Here is a 21,896-nt window from a genome sequence, read left to right on the forward strand (position 1 = left end):
CAGCAGACAGATGTCGCAATATGTTCATGTACGGATTACCAATGGTAAATGGTATGTGATACAGTGGGATTCAGTACGGCAATGTCTTTTCGTTATGGGGTTGCTCTAACCAATACACTATTGCTGTGCTGCTTCATTTGCATATATACCCAAATACCCATGGCTCCTGGCTCCCCAAACACACGCCCCAATTCCTCCCTAACATTGCCGTCATCCATTTTCCAGTTGGATTTGCGGTGTATCCACACCACTGCACATTGGCCACTCCCTACTCCTATAGACCCATCCCATCGGTTGACTCACTCCACGTATCCTCAGAACTCCCAAACATTTAGTCCACAAACATTGGTGATGTGAGCGATCAAAAGAATACTATTCACAATATTTGGGTTGTCCCACATGGGATACATGTGTTTAAGTCAAGATTAGACTCTGTACTTCATTACATCCTTACTCCTGTTAACATGACACTACAATAAATTAATATGTATGACTATATGGTAACACACACGTTACACATGAGAGCCTAATTATGTACGTGTTCGGCGTCTTTCTTTTACAAATAGACCGATTTAGTAATTGGCGTTGCCGTAGCAGGCAGATCACAAGAATGATTCCATCTGCTGGGAAGTCCTCCTATTTGATTATTTTCAGCACAGCACTGACTTCGGACATTGTATACACTTCTGCGTTTTAGCAGTTTCATCCCGTCCCTCTTCTGCACAACCTATTATTCTATCTACTGTCAAGGTTTGTAAGGGCACATTCATGTTATTTATGTCTGCAAATGGAATGAATGTGTTACAGAGATTGTACTTCTACATATTGATGTCTGCATGTGTGTATGTATATATACCTATAACGAACTCGCTAACCTCCACGGGGTGGTCCAATTAGAACCAGCCCATCCAACCCTGGCATGCCTGTCTCCATAATTTCATACCCATAGTTCCTCCACCCCACCCTTGTTCAAAATACATGCATACCATCCATTGTCCACTTGTTATCACAGCCATGACACACCTCCACACATTGCCCTCTCCAGAGCGTTAGGGGCCCTACATGTATGTTGTCCCAACCCATGTTTTCTCCGGATCTCCCACCATTTAGTCCTTGAACATACCTGCCCTTGCTTGTGTAATGGTCGGAAGGCCAAATGGTCTATCAATTTTTGGGTAGTCCCACGAGGGACTACCCTCTGTGTGTAAAGTAGACTTAGCAGATCAACAATGTTACTCCCACTGGTAATATCCTGCCTGTGGTGTGAGTAGCAGTGCTTTGCTCACTCCTGCCCAGCTGGATATGACATACACTGACAGCGCTATATAATACTGGGGTTGCTGTTGATTCCCTTATCATTCCTTTTGTATGCTTTATTGTTACATCGTTCTTTCTTCATAGATATATATATATATATATATGTATATATATTATATATCTGTATATACTTATATACATTTCCTATGCTGGGCACTGCTTAGACCCAGGCAAGTGCACTCAGACTTGCTTACTGGTACTTATATGTGTTTACTGCTGCTTATTTGTGCTTACACCTGCTTACTAGTACCTTATTCATTATGACAGTGCCACTTTGCTTGAATTATATTTAAGTTAAATATCTCATGCGATACTCTTATGTCGATTTTAAGGCAAAACGATTCATTCCACATGAAAAATTATACGTGCTATTGTTGGGCTCGAACCATGACTGGCTGTTTGATAGGTGGATGCTCTAAACACTACACTATTGACACTTACGTTGATTCCGCATGTTTTTCTCTATTTTAATGAATATGATGTGTAAGCTATGCTCGGCGGAGGGTGGCGATGCGCAGATGCTGCGCTTTGCTTACACCTTCGCTATTGCTGCATTTCAAATGTATAATAGGGACACGGGGACAGGGAATCTAACTGTGATAGTTCTAGGGACAGGGCTCTACTTTCCACTATGTGCTTGTGTGTTTACTACTTCAATTTTATTTCACTGTTCGTGGATACTCTTGTATGCTTAGCAGACATTTTGGTATCCACGGACACTGACTTACTGACTTACTATTAGGGGCGGGCTCTACTAGTAGGCATAGTAGGTTTTGCAAGTGTCGGGGCATGTTTACACCTCTGTAGACCACTTATACATGCCCCCTGCACTCGCACACATTTATGTGCACGTCGAGGGTGCGGTGACCCGCCCTCATACATATTCATATGGCTCTGCTGCACCATCTGTAGTGAGGATGCTCGGCGCAAGGCTAAAACCGTCCTTGCGCTGAGCTTCTTGAATCCTGGGGTTTGTTTCTCCAAGCTCATGCACAAAACAGGAAGACAGCAACACAGAAACAAAAACAACAAAATTACACATACACAAAAACAGTTAATGAGCCAGCCAAAGGCCCAGAAGGCACAGAAGCTTCAAAAACCGAGCACGATTTCATGGACTACAGCAATCACTCCTCTACACCGCCACCATCTCCCACTCCATCACCAGCAATATACAAGTCCCAGTCCTTCCTTCCAACCTTCCTTCCAATACCACCGACCCTCACAACTGCTGCTCCCTGCAGGCCTGAATAGCCACAACCAGTTAGATGAACTGTCCTCAAACTTCACCATCCATACCATCACCAGCACCAGTTCCATTCAATGACACCATCAGCATCATCCTAAATCCAGCTGGTTACCACAGACCCAACAAAAACAAATCCAGTCCCTTTAAATCACACTCAGCAGACAAAGCTTATGGCCTCCACTTCCTGCACACTGCATCCAGCTCAGCTCACCACTGAAGACCCAAACTTCCATTGTTCAATGTTTCCAAAAAAACACAAGCAAAAATTTGCGGCAATCAACTTCACACTCGACCAGACCAAAAGAACCACTGGATTAACAATCCATGAAGATACACAACAAAACAAAAATGTGCACAATGGGAGCTGGAGAGGCCGCTGCCAATATTGCTAAATATCCACTCAGTGTTCTCTCCTCTTACACTCGGTCACTATCTTCCTTCATTTTTTTTTTGTTTTTATTTTAACATTTATTTACAGGGAAAGTCCAACTTGGAACAAAGCCAGTTTTCATCCAAGGCCCAGAAAGAAACACTCCAGACATATGTCTTTGTAAAGTGAGAGAAAACCCACACAAACACAAGGAGAACATGCAGACTCTGCACAGAAAGCACCCCAGCCAAGAATCAAACCGGAGAACCTCATGCTGTGAGGCAACAATGCCACCGCTGCACCACTGCACTGTCTAAAGAGCAGGTTCATAGAGAAGATATGTGTCATATGTTATTACATTTCTATTTATTCTAAGACTGTGTAAAATAGTGAAAAGAATTTGGTAGTGTGTTATATTTGTAACACTTTCATTCAGACCAGACAAGCTTTATGTATGCTGAACATGTTTCCCTTTAACACATACATATGCAGTGTGAGTTGCTGGTGTTCTGGTATATATATATATATATATATATATATATATATATATATATATATATATATATATATATATATATATATATACTTTCTAAGTAATGGTGTTATATTGTACATATCAGTGTCCTGCCATGTTCTGATTATTTGTTCGATACAGCTGTATATTTACACTGCATTACTCTGGTTCTCTATCAGTATACTTTCTGCAAAAACTTTTTCACCATCACTCTACTCTTATATTTCCCCTGTATTGTCTTGTTCTGACTTACTAAGGTCCTTCCTCCATCTCTTTTTGTGTATAATAGCTTCTAATGGTGCAGTGGTGCAGCGCTAGCATTGTTGTCTCACAGCAAGAGGTTCTCCAGTACAATTCTTGGCTGGAGTGCCTTCTGTGTGGAGTCTGCATGTCCTCTTTGCATTCGTGTGGGTTTCGTCTGGGTGCTCCAGTTTCCTCCCATGTTACAAAGACATGCATCTGGAACATTTCTCCCTGGGTCTCCGCAAAAAAATTGGCTTCATTCCAATTTGGACTTTCCCAGTTAACAAATGATAAATAAATACTAACTTTATTGCCTCAATATAATTTTACAGCTTGGTAGAGTTTGTTTTTTCTTTCTTTCATTTAAGAGCCTGCGGTCACTACATCTGACCTCAGTATTGCAGGAGCTCTGCCACAAGGCCCTACTTACATGTTTTCTGGGAGTTTTGTCATGGGGGAGTGGTTTGGTATAATGGCTAAGGTGTTTCCCTCTCACACCAGAGGTACAGGGTTTGGCTCTCATCAAAGGAATTTGGCTAGGCTTGAAATGGCCCACAAAGGTAGCTAGCCTAGTACTTACCTATGAACCTATATTTATGATGAAAATACTTGCAGTGTATTAACTTTAATCAGTTACATACATGCTTGTCCTGTGATTGAACATCTCTGTGAAAATGTCCTTGCAGTCTAATGACCTTTTACTAAGTTGGCCACTGTCCCCTTTAGCTTGACCAGTAAACTATACTGGTATGCCAGTCATTTAGTTTCAGGAAATGACAGGCAACCTGTTTTACTTGCATCTCTTTGTTAATTGCTTTGTTCTGGCTATAAATGGATTGCTCTGTTATAACTTGATTGCTCTTGGTTATAAATTGACTTAAACTGTGCTCTTCTTCAGCTGATGACCTTCCAAGCCAATACCTAAAAATAGCAGCCAATAACATTGCCTATCCTGTCTCAATCCTTATAAATAGGTCAGTCCTGGAATCCCACGTTATCTCTATCTGGAAAAAGTCACATAAAATCCCTCTGTACAAAGGAGGAAATTTAACAGACATTAATAACTTTAGACCTATAGCAAACGTATCTCCCCTCATCAAAATACTTGAAAAATGTATTCAAAAACAATTACTAGACTATCTCCTGCAGGAAGAATTCCTATCCCCTACACAGCATGGCTTCCATCCTTCCCATAGTGCTAGCACTGCCCGTCTAATATATATATATATATATATATATATATATATATATATATATATATATATATATTAGATATATTAGATATATATATATAGATACTGTCAATAAAGCTAGAGATAATGGCAAACTAGTCTCGTCCTTATTTCTAGACTTGTCTAAAGCCTTCAACACAGTTTGTCACAGCAAACATCAACTTCAAATGTTCTCACTAGGTATCTCTCAGCCCACCTTTCTGTGGTACAAAAGCTACCTGTCCAATAGGTAATCAGTAAAATGGCACTCCATGCTATCTCCTTACCTCACAATCACCACCGGTGTACCACAAGGTTCTATCCCTGGTCCCCTCCTCTTTAACATTTTCACCAACACCCTAATACAATATGCAAATGATTTCACTATCATTTGCACATCTGACAACATAGTACACCTTCAAAAAATTACTCAGGAAGCTTTAACAGCCACTGTAAAATCCCTCTCTCATGATAAAACAAAATTTAACGTACTCTCTGTTGATAATACAACCAATGAAGTCCCTTCTCATATCAAAGTATCATGGTCGATAGTGGATTATAATCTTACATTCGACCTACATACACAAAAATTGCATAAGAAAAACTAATCAAAATCTAGGGATGCTTTACAGAACCAAAAACATGCAACTAAAACTACACTTGCCACTATGTATCTCCTCTCCACACTTCTTTATGGTGCTTCCATCCTTATTAACCTTCAGACTTTACAAAAATTAAAACTTGAACAATGCCATAACAAAGTTGCTAAATTAGCAGCACATACCCTTTCAGAACCCACCACTGTATACCACTGAAAAGCCTAAATTGATTAGAACTGCCACATCAACTAACATATGCACAACTTCTTATCACCTATAAAATTATCCAGCATTCATCTGTCTGTCCAGCACTACACACATTCTACACAACTATGTTCCCAGTTGGTCACTGCGATCCAGTGACCAAAAACTCTTGACTGCCTGCAAACCTAGCAAATCTGCTGAGCATTGTCTGCACTTGTACAAGTTTGCTAAAGCCTTGAACTGCTTATCTGTATCCATCAGGTCAGTACCCACCCTCCCATCTTTTAAAACCACTCTGAAAATTTTCTAGCTAATATATGACTTTGTTCGTACTCAAAACCAGGATAAACTATATCCCAAATGTGAAGAAGTACTTTTTCATTTCTTATACCTCGTTATTCTCCCTTCTTCACTTACTTACTTACTGCTATCTAATTCTCTTCTCTGATTTTATCTCTTAAGTATACCACAAGCCTGTTTTTTCCTCACTTCACATTGCAGTGCCTATTTATATTACACTAACTTACCTTTAATTTCTCTACAAACCATCTAAAATTTCTCTAAATATTAAATAATTATCATATACCTTCTATCGATTCTTAACCAAGGTTGTTAAATTATTTCTAATTTGTTATAATTATTTAAACTGCAGATGTTTTTGTTTTATTTTTGAAGATTGTAAAATTATTGTTCTTAAAATGTTTTATAATAATTTGGAGCTTTTCTTCCCGGGCCTCCACTGAACATGAGCTTCTACCCATTTAGACTTTCCCGGTAATCAAATGTCAATAAATAAATAAATTATCTCAATGCCACCCATCACCAAAAACAAAAATTGCACAATCACTTTAAAATATAAGTAACCTCTCCATAGCTATTCATTTACATTGTTACTAAGTAATGATATGTATTATATCAATTTGACAAGCCCCAAATAAATGAAATACTACAGAAATTCAATGAAGTGCATTTCTGTGAAATATGTCTAGTTGAGTGCATTAAACAATGCAAAACATATATAAGATCATCTGGGTTTGTAATTGTAATAAAGAGCTAATGCACAGATACTGGTCAGTTTTTTGCAAATGGAAGAATGTTGAATGTAGTTTTGACTGGTGGTATAGAGTAGTGGAGTGTTGTAGCTAGATTTATTGACAGGGTAGCACTCCTGTGGGCAGTGTGTTTGTTTGTGGTGAATCATTGCTGGTGCAGTTTATATGTGTGTGTGCGGTAACAGTGATTATGCATGGAGATTTCTCCCTTCTTTGAGTTATTGTAGCTGTAGAGTTGATATATATAATTCAGGGGGTGCGGAGGGCTTGACCCCCACTTGAAAAGGTGCAGGAGGACTTGCAGTCAGAAAGAAAAAAACAGTGTTTTTTCACTGTTAATTCAATTCAGTAAAGCACTCTGCAAAAACTTGTTGCTGAATGTTAGTAACCAAATTATTATCTGTGGTTTCTTCAGCTGCTTTTTGTTGGTTTTGGAATAAAGAGAATGCAGCCCCTGGGGTTAACATGAATCTCCATCAAGCTGACCATTATATAGTTCTCTTGAGTATAAAGTTTGTGCCTTTTTTGTAACAGTTTGTGGAAATTAAATTGCACTAAATTCAGAAGGAAGTCAGAAAGAATAAGTGGCAGCTTTTTTCGGAGGGGAAATGGAGTAGTACTAGTGGACAAACCTTTTTATATCAAAGTGTGCATAGATAAAGTCCCCAGTGCTGTGAAAATTGCACTGCATTTATTTGATGGCCTGCCTTTCAAGTCTATTTAATATTCAGTCTATCCTTTTTCCATCCACTCTCTTCCTATTTCCCTTCTTGCTTCATGCCCTCTTGAATGACTCCATGGATTCCTTGACCATCAGTCATTCTGGAAGTCCACACCATGAATCTACAACACTCTGTGTGAAGAAGTAGTTTTGCAAATCCTGGAAGTAATTGGTCCCTACAGTCTGCTGCCTGTTTCCCCTCCCCCCACACTTCATGTGTAATATGTCCACAACATGATCGTCTGCAGCCATATCTTATCCCCCCAGACTCTTCTGCTCTCCATTGAGAAGAACTCCACTAGTCTTTGGTCATATCTTTTCTCCTCCATCCCATGCACCCTTTTGTTGACCTTCCTCTGAATTTTTTCTGGAAGCCTGATGTTTGTGTATTTCCTCCAAAACTGACTGTACTACTCAATTTGAAGACTGCCCAAGACTTAGTTTAATAGATGCATTACCTCTGTACCTCTGGAGTCTATCCCACTGAGCATGCACCCACCATTCTGTTAGCTGTTGCCACTGCCCTCTCCCTCTTTTCAGGTGACTCAATAAAGGTGTGATCAGTACCCTCAGATCTTTTTCCTTACCTTCCTAGTGAATACTTCATACCAGGACTGATGTGGCTCATGTGAAATATTTTTCATTCTTCTGCACTGAACTTTAACTATTATCTTTCTACTGAATTGCTTACCTTTTCTAAATCCTTCCACAAATACACTGATCATTGTTTTTCTATATAAATATGCTAATCATGCTGTCTGATTCCCCAGATAGATGAAAAAACACAAGCTTTACAATTTCCCCATGTTGTACTCTATTAGTCACTTTTTGTGGTCCTGACATCACCGTTTTCATCACAATCCTTAGTGTCTTAACTTTCAGCTATGTAACAATGAGTTTCCACCATCTCAGTCCCTCCTTTGGCCTTTGTAGTTTTCCTAGCAACCACCTGCATGGGAGCAAATCAAAGGCCTTGGTGGAGTTCATGTAGGACATGTCTTGCAGTAGACTTCTGCCAAGAAATTTTACAATCCAGTCATAAAACTGGAGTAGGTTCAACTGATGGCTCTCTTTTGCCTGTGAACCCATACTGGTTGTCATTCTGGAGATTACTGCCATCTCATTTAACCAGCCTTTCACTCAGAGTCCTCACTGTGACTTTCCCTGTCGGTGCTATTAGACTAATTGACCTGTTGTTCACTACAGTGTTTTCCTGCTCACACCCCCCTCATGCAAGGGCACCATGCTTGCTGTTTTCCATTCCTCAGGTAATGCTGCAATGGTCAGTGATGAAATTAAAAATCTCCTTCATAGGAGCTGCCTATACCTTGACCAAATTACTAAAGACCTTGTGGAACTACTATGTAGTCCTTCTGCTTTAGTCACCTTTAGGATAGCCAATTCTCTTCCTACTTGCAGCCCATCTGTACTGGTGTCTAGTCACTGCTTTCCTTACTCTACCTTTCCTCCCTCCATCCCAGTATGGAGTCTGTCTTCCCTTTTCTTCTTGAAGATTGAAGTGAAACATCTGTAGAGTACTACTGCCTTTTGCAGTTGTCTTTGGTCTCCCTTTCATCTTTGTTCAGATAAGTCTGGTGTGTTCCTCCATTCCCCCATTCTGCTATATACTTAAAAAGCCTGTATTACCCTTCTTGACCCCTTCTGCTAAATCCCTTTCAAGTTACGGTTTTGCTACCCTTACCACCTTCTTTGTACCCTTTTGCTTGCCAGTTTGTATTTTGCGTTCTCTGTCTCCTCACCTTCTCCTTTTTTACCTCTTGTATGCTTTTAGAATTTGCTCGTATTGCTGGTCTTGTATTCCAATGTGGCCACATAAGCCTTTTTTTCTTTTCAGTATGCATCTTCATTAAACCTTTGATTGCAGCCCTGAGTTTTGTATCCCTGAACCATTCCCATAGCTTGTTCACTCCCTCAGTTTATCTCCAACCCCCAAACTATTCATTAAACCTCTTCCTTGTTCAGCATAACCACATCACTAAAATACAATTTCAATATTTTCTTTGTATTCTTACCCACCCCTGCTCTATACTACACAGTCACATGATCCTTGCTGGCTAGCAACACCTCCATTAGGATGCCCATGACCTCCTTAACCTTATTTAGAAGCTCAACCATAATTCTGTCCTTCCTTGTACAGTCCTACACCAGTTGTCTCTTCATGTCCAAGACCTGAAGTCATCTCTGGTCCCTCTGTACCTCAACATATCAATACCATAGAGCTTGAAAGCACCCAGTCTGCTCTTGATAGGTTCATATCCCTTGTGGGTATGCTTATTGATTTATTACTTTTTTAAACCATGTAAGTGAGGGGCTCTTTTCAGCCATGACCACAAAGACAAGCTTGTATGTCTACAACAGAAATCACATTCATGGTCATTTTTGCAGAAACCTTTATACTACTCTAACAATAGCATGGGATTGAGGGACTCTCACCTGGACCAGCATTCTTTGGGGAACTCAAGGAGCTTTGCAAGTGCTTCTTAGTATATTACTTGAACTGCTGATTGACTGGTAGGTCTGTATGCTGGCTGTGTTTGGAGAAGCCCTACCATACCAGTGATCAATGGATGTGGATTGATCACATCAGCATCAGGACACTGCAGAGAAGAGTGTTTTGTGAGTGATAAACCATTGTGCTGCCAAGTTTTGGATCCCCTATCTACCCATATAGACCTCTTCTTCTGTTCCACTATTTTACTCTCCATCATCAGTCTTCCCACAGTATACTGTATCAGTCTGCAGGCATACCATTCTTCCTTTACTTTTTAATCACTAGAGTGATTACTCTAAGTCTTGAACTTACATAGCCCCTTGCCCAATTTCTGATTTGGTGTTCTCCTCTCTTCTTATCAGGTGTCCTGTTTTATATAGATTGTTGTTGAGCCATCATACCTCCCTTCTGTCTGTCATTCCAACAGGTGGTATATCCTCCCTATCTTGTAACCATCCTGTGTTTTTATGTTACCAGCAATGTCCACCCTCCACCCCCTCACCACTGGTTGCAGCTTCACATCTTCATATGCAGACCCTTGTTTTGATAAGTCATACCACAAGCTGTGGTGCAAGTCAGCCTTGTTTGTTCTTTCTCATGCTATGTTCTCTGTCTACTATATGCTGGGCGTCTTCCTTCATCTTCCTACATGCCACAAGTCCTGACCTTTTGACCAGTACCAGAGCCACATTTTACTTTCACAGGCTGGAAATCAGAGCACTTGGTTTCACCGAGGTATAATGTCATTTGGTGGACTGTCATGTTTCTTCCAGACAGGAAACAAATTTGATTTCCAGAAGGTTCTAAAGTTCTCTAAATCAGTTAATTTTTCTTTTACAGTATTAATAGTTATTTGTTTTTATTTGAATAGTTACAGGCTTGACTGGGCTCTGAGGATGACATGGGAAAGGGGGCTCCCACCTGGGACCATATTCAATGTGGAACTCAAGCAGTTTTGCAAGTGATTCATAGTGTTTTACTTGATCGGCCAATTGGCTGGTAGATCCATGTACCGCCTGGGCTTGGAGAAGCCCTCCCATGCCCATGATCAATGAGCGTGGCTTGAACACATCAATAGCAGGACTGAGTGCAAAAGGGAGTATCTTGTGAGCAGTAACCCGCACATCGCTCCACATATACCCAAACAAGCACCTGAACATTCAGTGGTAGAGGTTGTCTTACTTGGGTGCTTCTACTGAAACTAAAGGCAAAGTAAAAAGATCTCTAATGATTGCCTGAACTAAAACTTAATTGAATCATGTGACTCGGGATTGTTTTGCCTGACGAACTTTCCTATCATGCAGTCATCAGGATGGGATTATTGGAAGAACTTTGTAATTTGTACATGCCCTGTTTTGTTAGCACTCATCAGAAGGATGGAATTATTTAAGATAATTTGGTAATTTGTGTGAAGATTGGGTGAAGATAGATGAAGGCTGCCAGCCTAGCCAGATAGAATTTTGGAGATAATTCTGTCATCTGTGAATATTAATGTAAAATACAGGCTTGTTGTCTTGAATGAAAAAAATACTGTTACATTTTTGCAGTTCCACAAGTTAGTATGTGACGCCCGTGCCCTGGCCTAGCAATCAAGGAGCTTCAATCCTCACCACTAACACCAGAGAAGGGTGTCTCATATAGGACGAAAGGATAACAAATACACACAGTAAAGTGCAATTTCCCTTAAGAGCACACAGAGATCACAGTCAGTCCAGGGCTGGTCGCTCCCTTGCTCTCCAGGTCCCCAATAAGACTCCCCAATGGCACAGCTATAGGATCCAGATCTCAGGTTAGTGGGCAAGCTAAAACCTCCAGCACCCTCTCTGTCCAAGCAGTGCTTCGTGTCCCTGCCCAAGTAGCTGACACACACACACACACACACACACACACACACACACACACACACACACACACACACACACACACACACACACACACACACTTTGAGAAGACTTTATATAACCACACAGACACTCCTGGAGAAGGCTGGCACAGGTTCTCTAGCTGTGCCCCTTTCTCCCAGACTATATGTTAGTACCAGCTGCCACCACTCACTAATATTTATCAGCTACTCAAAGGTCCTTAAAAGGGTGTCCAATTATTACTGTGCAATATTATTATCCAATTGGTGGTATAGCCCAGGGCTAAAGCTATTGGAGCGGCTTTGTACAATTTAGTCAAAACATGCAAGTACTCTAAAGAGCTTAAATTATCTCTACAAAAGCAGCCACAGTTGAAAGGATTTAAAATATGTAATAGCAAAAAGTCAAAACACAAGACAATACTATTTACTGCACAGTGCTAGTCAAGGGTTCAGAGATCACAGAGAAATACTTAAAATAATTCAGTAGTTACAGGCACTTAGTCTAATCTTTCTAGTTTCTAGCTATTACTAAGAGATAACACAAGTTCTAAGATAAACTTATATCTAGAGCAAGACTGTGCTATGAGTTTGATGGTCAAGACAAAAATGCTTAATGTTCTCTGATTCTCTGTTTTTTAAATCAAATTTCTGGTTAACATTACATCATTGTTCACACTTTCCTGGGGTCCCCAGGCTAACAGGCTACATTTTTTAGTAAGCTTACACCTAGTCAAGAAGCAAAGCCATAAAGGACATTTATGCATGCAAAGTCTAGCCATTAACTCTGGCTTTAAAACAATAGCAAGAATTCCTTCATCTAGACCAGCCAAAGTCAACTTTAAATATCAAAGGCAGTCATAAAATGCTTGATTTAGCTTCCTTACAGCAGAGTGCACGGTTGTTACATTTTTGCAGTTCCACATGTAATAGCATTTTTTTCATTTAAGACAACAAGCCTATGGTTTACATTTATATTCACAGATGACAGAATTATCTCCAAAATTTTATCTGGCTAGATTGGCAGCCTTCATCTATCTTCACCCAATCTTCACATACCTCCCCCCTGGAGAACTCAAGCTAGTTTTTCAAGTGACCCTTGAGAAATGCTGCTTGAGAGGGTTAGGTCTGTCTGAATATACCTTACCCCATTCCCTGTCTTGAGAGCACAAATGCATGGGCATTGCTAATTCCACTGAGGTGCTGCACAGACATATCATATGCTTGCAACCCCAGGCTCCATCTTAGCAACTTGGCATTTTTCTGGCTGGTTCTGTTTAATCATGTTAGGGGGTTGCGACCTGTCATAACAGTGAATTTCCTTCCATACAGATAAGGCTGAAGTTTCTGCAGTGCCCACACTATTGCTAGACATTCTTTTTCTAGAGCTGCATAGCATTCCTCTCTGGGTTGGAGCCTATGACCGAAATAAACCACTGGGTGCTCTTCTCCCTCTGAAGAAATCTGGCTAAGTACAGCCCCCATCCCATGGTTCGAAGCATCCACCTGCACAACAAATTATTTGCTGTAATCTGGGCTGGCTAACACAGGGGGTCCTTCCAAAGCTTCTTTAAGCTTCTGGAATGCCTGTTCACATGCTGGGGTCCACACTACCTTATCCAGCCTGTTCGTCCTTGTCAGGTCTGTGAGGGGAGCAGCTATGGTACTATAACTGGGGACAAATTTTATGTAGTACTCTGCTGTTCCTAAAAATGCCCTCACCTGTTTTTTAGTAACAGGCGCAGGCCATGCCTGAATAGCTTCCACTTTGGCAGGTTTTGGTCTTATCTTACCCCTCCCCATTTTATGTTCTAGGTAGGAGACCTCTGCCTTACCCACCTGACATTTGCTCGGCTTAATGGTCAACCCTGCCCTCTGTAGTCTGCTCAGCACCTCCCTGACATGCTGAAAGTTCTCTGGCCAGGAATGGCTGTAGATGGCAATATCATCTAGGTAAGCAAGGGAAGACCCTCCTGCTCCTGCTAGAATATGATCTACCAGCCTCTGGAAAGTCACTGGGCTACTCTTCATCCCAAAGGGCATCTTTGTGAACTCATACAAGCCAAAAGGAGTCACAAAGGCTGACCTCTGTCTAGCACTGGGAGACTACGGCACCTGCCAGTAACCCTTGGTAAGATCAATGGTTGTAAGATACTTAGCTCCACCCAGCTGCTCTAGGGCCTCATCTGTCCTAGGCAGGGGGTAAGCATCTGACTTTGTGTGTCTATTTAATTTCCTGTAGTCCACACAGAACCTGGTGCTGCCATCCTTCTTTGGCACCAGCACCATTGGGGAGGCCCAGGGACTGTTGGACTCTGGAGTCACCCCTAGTTCCAACATTTCCTGTACCTCCTCCCTCAGAGTCTGTTTGACTCTCTCAGGCACTCTATAAGGGGCCTGCCTAATAGGCTTTTGGGGTCCTGTATCCACCTGGTGCTGCCCCAGGTGGGTGCACCCTGGTTTCCCAGTGAACATGTCCCCAAATTCCTGCAACACTGCTCAGATTTCTTGAACCTGGATAGGAGATAGCTGCTGGGACATTGCTACCCCTTCCACTGAGGTGTTAGCCCAAGCCTCACTGAGGAGATCAGTCCCCAGATCTCCCTCAGACTCCTCCTGCAATCCACTGCAAATGCTCACCACAAGGGCCTCCCTATCATGGTAAGGTTACATCATGTTAATATGGTACAGTTTGCGCCCCTGCCTTCTGCCTAGCAGTTCCACCATGTAGTTAATATCACTTACCTTTCTTACCATCTTGTAGGGTCCCCCGCAAGCTGCTTGCAGCTTGTTATGTCGGACAAGAATGAGAAGCATTACCTGCTGCCCCACAGCATACTCTCTAACTCGAGCATTCCTGTCATACCACACCTTTGTCTGTTGTTGGGCTTCTGCCAGGTTCTCCTGGGCTAGGTCCATGAGTTCCCTGAGCCTTGTCCTGAGGTTTAGGATGTATGCCACAACAGACTCCTTGTTAGACTTGCACTCACCTTCCCACTCATCTCAAATTAAATCTAGAGGTCCTCTCACCCTATGCCTATACAGCAACTCAAAGGGTGAAAAACCTGTAGATTCTTGGGGAACCTCTCTGTAAGCAAACAACAGATGGGGCAAATATTTGTCCCACTCCCTCTTAAACTGATCTGCAAATGCCCGTAGCATGGACTTGATTGTAGAGTTTAACCTCTCAACAAGACCATTTGTCTGGGAATGGTAGGGGGTGGTCTTCATATGCTTCACCCCACAGGACTTCCACAGACAAGCCAACAGGTCTGACATGGCAGCTCTGTCAGTCAGTATTTCTTTTGGGAAACCTACCCTGCTGGAAATCTCTAACAAAGCATTTGCCACCTTCTCTGCCTCAATGGAGGACAAAGCCACTGCCTCAGGGTATCGTGTGGCATAATCCACTACCACTAGGATATACTTTTTCCTGTGGAACTTGGGGTACTCAGAGGACCCACAATATCCATAGCTACCCTCTGAAATGGCTCCTCAATCACAGACAAAGGCATCAAAGGAGCTCTCACCTTGTCTCCTGCCTTGCCTACCTTTTGGCACTGCTCACAGGTCCTGCAGTACCCTGTTACATCTCTGGAAATTCCACGCCAATAGAAGTTCTGCATAATATGCCTCTTTGTACGTTTTATGCCCATATTACCTGCAAAGGGGATATCATGGGCTATGGCTAGAAGCACCAGATGCTAGGCTGTAGGCACTACCAACTGCTGTACTCTCTCACCTTCTAGCCCTCCCTCAAGGGTCCACTGTCTGTATAGTAACCATTTTCCCAATATACAGATTCCCCCTTTCCTTGAGAATCAGGTGCCTTCCTAGCTACCTGCCTCAGGCCTTGCAATGTAGGGTCTGAGAGCTGAGACTGTCTCAACTCTCTCCTTGTAACCCTTCCCAGCTCCTCTTCTGCAGGAAGTCTGGCATCCTCTGACAGTGGTGCCTCATTGTCAGCCTGGGTAGTACTACTCACCTCTACCTTTGCAGTCTATCTGTCCAAGGGACCATCAGTACCCCCAAGCAGCTGTGGCCCACCTTCAGTCTCACTGCTACAGGGTAGCTCTCTCCCTGAAGTAACCACCTCACCAGTCCTGGCTAAAAATATGCAGTGTGTCTGGGTCTCCCAAAGGCTAACAGACTTACCTGTTTGTCTCCAAGCCTGACTGTGTGTAACTGCACAAGCACAGGGTACTGCACTATCAAAATCATTCCCTAACAGGACATCTGCAGGTATATCCTCAAATCCACCTACTTGCTGGCTTCCTTTTCCACCCACCCAGTCAAGGTGAACCCTAGCCAAAGGTATTTGGAATGGGATACCTCCTAAAGCCCTGACTGGAGTAGACTGCCCAGGCAAGTAGTGCTCCTCTGTCACCATTGCAGGCTTTACAATGGTTATATCAGAAACTGTGTCTCTCTTGGCAATGGCCTCTTTGCCATTCACTACAATAGGATATAACCTCTGGTGGTAGTTTGGTACCCTTGTTGTCCCAAGACAACCTACTATTGGCATTTTGTCTTTCCCACTTGTTGGTTCCCTCACCTTTTGTTCCCTACCTTGCCTCTGTGGACACCTGTATGCCACATGGCCCCACTGGTTGCATTCAAAACATTTAACCCTAGCTTTTGGACGTGTACCTGGACTAGTGACTTCCGCTGCTACTGGCTGATTCTATTGGGGCAGTCTGTGCTGCCCACCATGAGTTCCTTTAGACCCATGAGCAGTACTGGGGTCCCTTTCTTGTACAGGGCTGCCCTGCTTGCCAGGTATAGGTCTCCCTTCTTCCCCAACTCATCTGAAGTAGCACATTGACTATCAGCTAACCAGATCCTCATGTCCTCAGGCAAAGTGCTAAGGGCTCGTTCCCTCCCCAAAATATCTGCCAGCCCTTCAAAAGTGGTGACCTGACATTCACTCACCCACCTATGGAAATAAGTGCTCAGTTCAGCAACATATTCACACACACTTTAATCAGCCTTGCATCTATGCTCACAAAACTTATTCCTATACGTTTCAAGTGTTAGCTTAAACAATTCTAACAAATGATTTTTAACAGTAGTATAATCATAACATGCAACATCAGACATTTTTGACAAAACAATTTCAGCTTTGCCATGGAGTAAGAGGGTCCGGAACCTTACCCAGAGCCTTTGGTCAACACTATACTGTTTGCATACCCTTTCAAACATATGAATGAAACTATCAAAATTATCCCCCTCTTTAAACTGTGGAAAAAATGTACAGACCTTTTGTGCTTCTGGGGTCCAGTTACTCCCTTCCCCATTACCTCCATGACTCTGGTGAAGAGTCAGCATTTCCCTCTCATGCCTCCTCTGCTGGTCCTTTTCCTCAGCTTCTATCTCCAAACACCTGGCCTCCAACTCAAGTCTCTTTAGCTCCAGATTAATTTTTAAGTCCTCTGCAGAAAGGTTGAGCTGTCCATTCTCCGAGGATATTATACCTCCACTGCCAGTCTGATTGTTCTCCTGGTTGCTGTTTTCTGATGCAGCTGTAACCAAGGCTGCAATCAGGTCTGCCTTAGTCAGCTTTCCATGCACCAGTCCCCTAGCCTGGCACATCTCCACCAGCTGGCCCCTTGTTAGCTTTCCATACTCCTCTGCTGACATGCTGCCTGCTCACCCTGACTAACTAAACTAACAAAAGAAATAAAACAATTGTGATCTGAACTCTGAGTATTCACTGCATGGCTGATTTAGAGTACAAAACACCCTCAAGGCTCACTGTACACAAGCTACAGAAATTCACTCTACCCACACCACTACAAGCCAGTTAGTATTTGCCAACCAATTAATATGTGGTGCGGATATCCCACCACTGCCAAACAATCAATATTTGATGCCCGTGCCCTGGCCCAGCAATCAAGTAGCCTCAATCCTCACCACTAACACCAGAGAGAGGTGTCTCATATAGGAAGAAAGGATAACAAATACACACAGTAAAGTGCAATTTCCCTTAAGAGCACACAGAGATCACAGTCAGTCCAGGGCTGGTCACTCCCTTGCTTTCCAGGTCCCCAATAAGACTCCCCACTGGCACAGCTATAGTGTCCAGATCTCAGCTTAGTAGGCAAGCTAAAAACCTCCAGCACCCTCTCTGTCCAACCAGTGCTTCACGTCCATGCCCAAGTAGCTGACACACACACACACACACACACACACACACACACACACACACACACACACACACACATTGAGAAGAGTTTATACAACCACACAGACACTCCTGGGGAAAGCTGGCACAGGTTCTCCAGCTGTGCCCCTTTCTCCCAGACTATACGGTAGTACCAGCTGCCACCACCCACTAATATTTATCATCTACTCAAAGGCCCTTAAAAGGGTGTCCAATTATTACTGTGCAATATTATTATCCAATTGATAGTATAGCCCATGGCTAAAGCTATCAGAGTGGCTTTGTACAATTTAACCAAAGGCATGCAAGTACTCTAAAGAGCTTAAATTATCTCTACAAAAACAGCCACAGTTGAAAGGGTTTAAAATATTTAATAACAAATAGTCAAAACACAAGACAATACTATTTACTACACAGTGCTAGTCAAGAGTTCAGAGATCACAGAGAAATACTTAAAATAATTCAGTAGTACAGTTCTGACATCACAGAAAAAACACGGTCTAATCTTTATAGTTTCTAGCTATTACTTAAGAGAAAACACAAGTCTAAGATAAACTTACATATAGAGCAAGTCAGTGCTGTGAGTTGGATGGTCAAGACAAAAATGCTTAATGCTCTCTGATTCTCTCTGTTTTTAAAATCACATTCCTGGTTCACATTACATCATTCTTCACACTTTCCTGGGGTTCCCAGGCTAACAGGCTACATTCTTTAGTAAGCTTACACCTAGTCAGGAAGCAAAGCCATAAAGGACATTTATGCATGCAGATTCTGGCCATTAACTTTGGCCTTAAAACAATAGCAAGAAATTCCTTCATCTAGAACGGCCGAAGCCGACTTTAAATATCAAAGACAGTCATAAAATGTTTGACTTAGCTTCCTTACAACAGAGTGCACTATTGTTACATTTTTGCAGTTCCACATGTAACAGTATTTTTTTTATTTAAGACAAGTCTGTGGTTTACATTACTTTTTCACAGATGATAGAATTATCTCCAACATTCTATCTGGCTATGCTGTCAGCCTTCATCTATCTTCACCCAATCTACACATACCTCCCCCCTGGAGAACTCAAGCTAGTTTTTCAAGTGACCCTTGAGAAATGCTGCTTGAGAGGGTTAGGTCTGTCTGAGTATACCTTACCCCGTTCCCTGTCTTGAGAGCCCATCTGCGTGGGCATTGCTAATCCCACTGAGGTGCTGCACAGACATATCATATGCTTGCAACCCCAGGCTCCATCTTAGCAACTTGGCATTTTTCTGGCTGGTTCTGTTTAATCATGTTAGGGGGTTGCGACCTGTCATAACAGTGAATTTCCTTCCATACAGATAAGGCTGAAGTTTCTGCAGTGCACACACTATGGCTAGACATTCTTTTTCTAGAGCTGCATAGCATTCCTCTCTGGGTTGGAGCCTATGACCGAAATAAACCACTGGGTGCTCTTCTCCCTCTGAAGAAATCTGGCTAAGTACAGCCCCCATCCCATGTTTCGAAGCATCCACCTGCACAACAAATTCTTTGCTGTAATCTGGACTGGCTAACACAGGGGGTCCTTCCAAAGCTTCTTTAAGCTTCTGGAATGCCTGTTCACATGCTGGGGTCCACACTACCTTATCCAGCCTGTTCGTCCTTGTCAGGTCTGTGAGGGGAGCAGCTATGGTACTATAACTGGGGACAAATTTTATGTAGTACTCTGCTGTTCCTAAAAATGCCCTCACCTGTTTTTTAGTAACAGGCGCAGGCCATGCCTGAATAGCTTCCACTTTGGCAGGTTTTGGTCTTATCTTACCCCTCCCCATTTTATGTTCTAGGTAGGAGACCTCTGCCTTACCCACCTGACATTTGCTTGGCTTAATGGTCAACCCTGCCCTCTGTAGTCTGCTCAGCACCTCCCTGACATGCTGAAAGTTCTCTGGCCAGGAATGGCTGTAGATGGCAATATCATCTAGGTAAGCAAGGGAAGACCCTCCTGCTCCTGCTAGAATATGATCTACCAGCCTCTGGAAAGTCACTGGACTACTCTTCATCCCAAAGGGCATCTTTGTGAACTCATACAAGCCAAAAGTAGTCACAAAGGCTGACCTCTGTCTAGCACTGGGAGACTACGTCACCTGCCAGTAACCCTTGGTAAGATCAATGGTTGTAAGATACTTAGCTCCACCCAGCTGCTCTAGGGCCTCATCTGTCTTAGGCAGGGGGTAAGCATCTGACTTTGTGTGTCTATTTAATTTCCTGTAGTCCACACAGAACCTGGTGCTGCCATCCTTCTTTGGCACCAGCACCATTGGGGAGGCCCAGGGACTGTTGGACTCTGGAGTCACCCCTAGTTCCAACATTTCCTGTACCTCCTCCCTCAGAGTCTGTTTGACTCTCTCAGGCACTCTATAAGGGGCCTGCCTAATAGGCTTTTGGGGTCCTGTATCCACCTGGTGCTGCCCCAGGTGGGTGCACCCTGGTTTCCCAGTGAACATGTCCCCAAATTCCTGCAACACTGCTCAGATTTCTTGAACCTGGATAGGAGATAGCTGCTGGGACATTGTTACCCCTTCCACTGAGGTGTTAGCCCAAGCCTCACTGAGGAGATCAGTCCCCAGATCTCCCTCAGACTCCTCCTGCAATCCACTGCAAATGCTCACCACAAGGGCCTCCCTATCACGGTAAGGTTACATCATGTTAATATGGTACAGTTTGTGCCCCTGCCTTCTGCCTAGCAGTTCCACCATGTAGTTAATATCACTTACCTTTCTTACCATCTTGTAGGGTCCCCCGCAAGCTGCTTGCAGCTTGTTATGTCGGACAAGAATGAGAAGCATTACCTGCTGCCCCACAGCATACTCTCTAACTCGAGCATTCCTGTCATACCACACCTTTGTCTGTTGTTGGGCTTCTGCCAGGTTCTCCTGGGCTAGGTCCATGAGTTCCCTGAGCCTTGTCCTGAGGTTTAGGATGTATGCCACAACAGACTCCTTGTTAGACTTGCACTCACCTTCCCACTCATCTCAAATTAAATCTAGAGGTCCCCTCACCCTATGCCTATACAGCAACTCAAAGGGTGAAAAACCTGTAGATTCTTGGGGAACCTCTCTGTAAGCAAACAACAGATGGGGCAAATATTTGTCCCACTCCCTCTTAAACTGATCTGCAAATGCCCGTAGCATGGACTTGATTGTAGAGTTTAACCTCTCAACAAGACCATTTGTCTGGGAATGGTAGGGGGTGGTCTTCATATGCTTCACCCCACAGGACTTCCACAGACAAGCCAACAGGTCTGACATGGCAGCTCTGTCAGTCAGTATTTCTTTTGGGAAACCTACCCTGCTGGAAATCTCTAACAAAGCATTTGCCACCTTCTCTGCCTCAATGGAGGACAAAGCCACTGCCTCAGGGTATCGTGTGGCATAATCCACTACCACTAGGATATACTTTTTCCCTGTGGAAATTGGGGTACTCAGAGGACCCACAATATCCATAGCTACCCTCTGAAATGGCTCCTCAATCACAGACAAAGGCATCAAAGGAGCTCTCACCTTGTCTCCTGCCTTGCCTACCTTTTGGCACTGCTCACAGGTCCTGCAGTACCCTGTTACATCTCTGGAAATTCCACGCCAATAGAAGTTCTGCATAATATGCCTCTTTGTACGTTTTATGCCCATATTACCTGCAAAGGGGATATCATGGGCTATGGCTAGAAGCACCAGATGCTAGGCTGTAGACACTACCAACTGCTGTACTCTCTCACCTTCTAGCCCTCCCTCAAGGGTCCACTGTCTGTATAGTAACCATTTTCCCAATATACAGATTCCCCCTTTTCTTGAGAATCAGGTGCCTTCCTAGCTACCTGCCTCAGGCCTTGCAATGTAGGGTCTGAGAGCTGAGGCTG

The sequence above is a fragment of the Protopterus annectens genome, chromosome 7.part0 (assembly GCF_019279795.1).
Source record: "Protopterus annectens isolate FY-2018-M chromosome 7.part0, PAN1.0, whole genome shotgun sequence".
Lineage (NCBI taxonomy): Eukaryota > Metazoa > Chordata > Ceratodontiformes > Protopteridae > Protopterus > Protopterus annectens.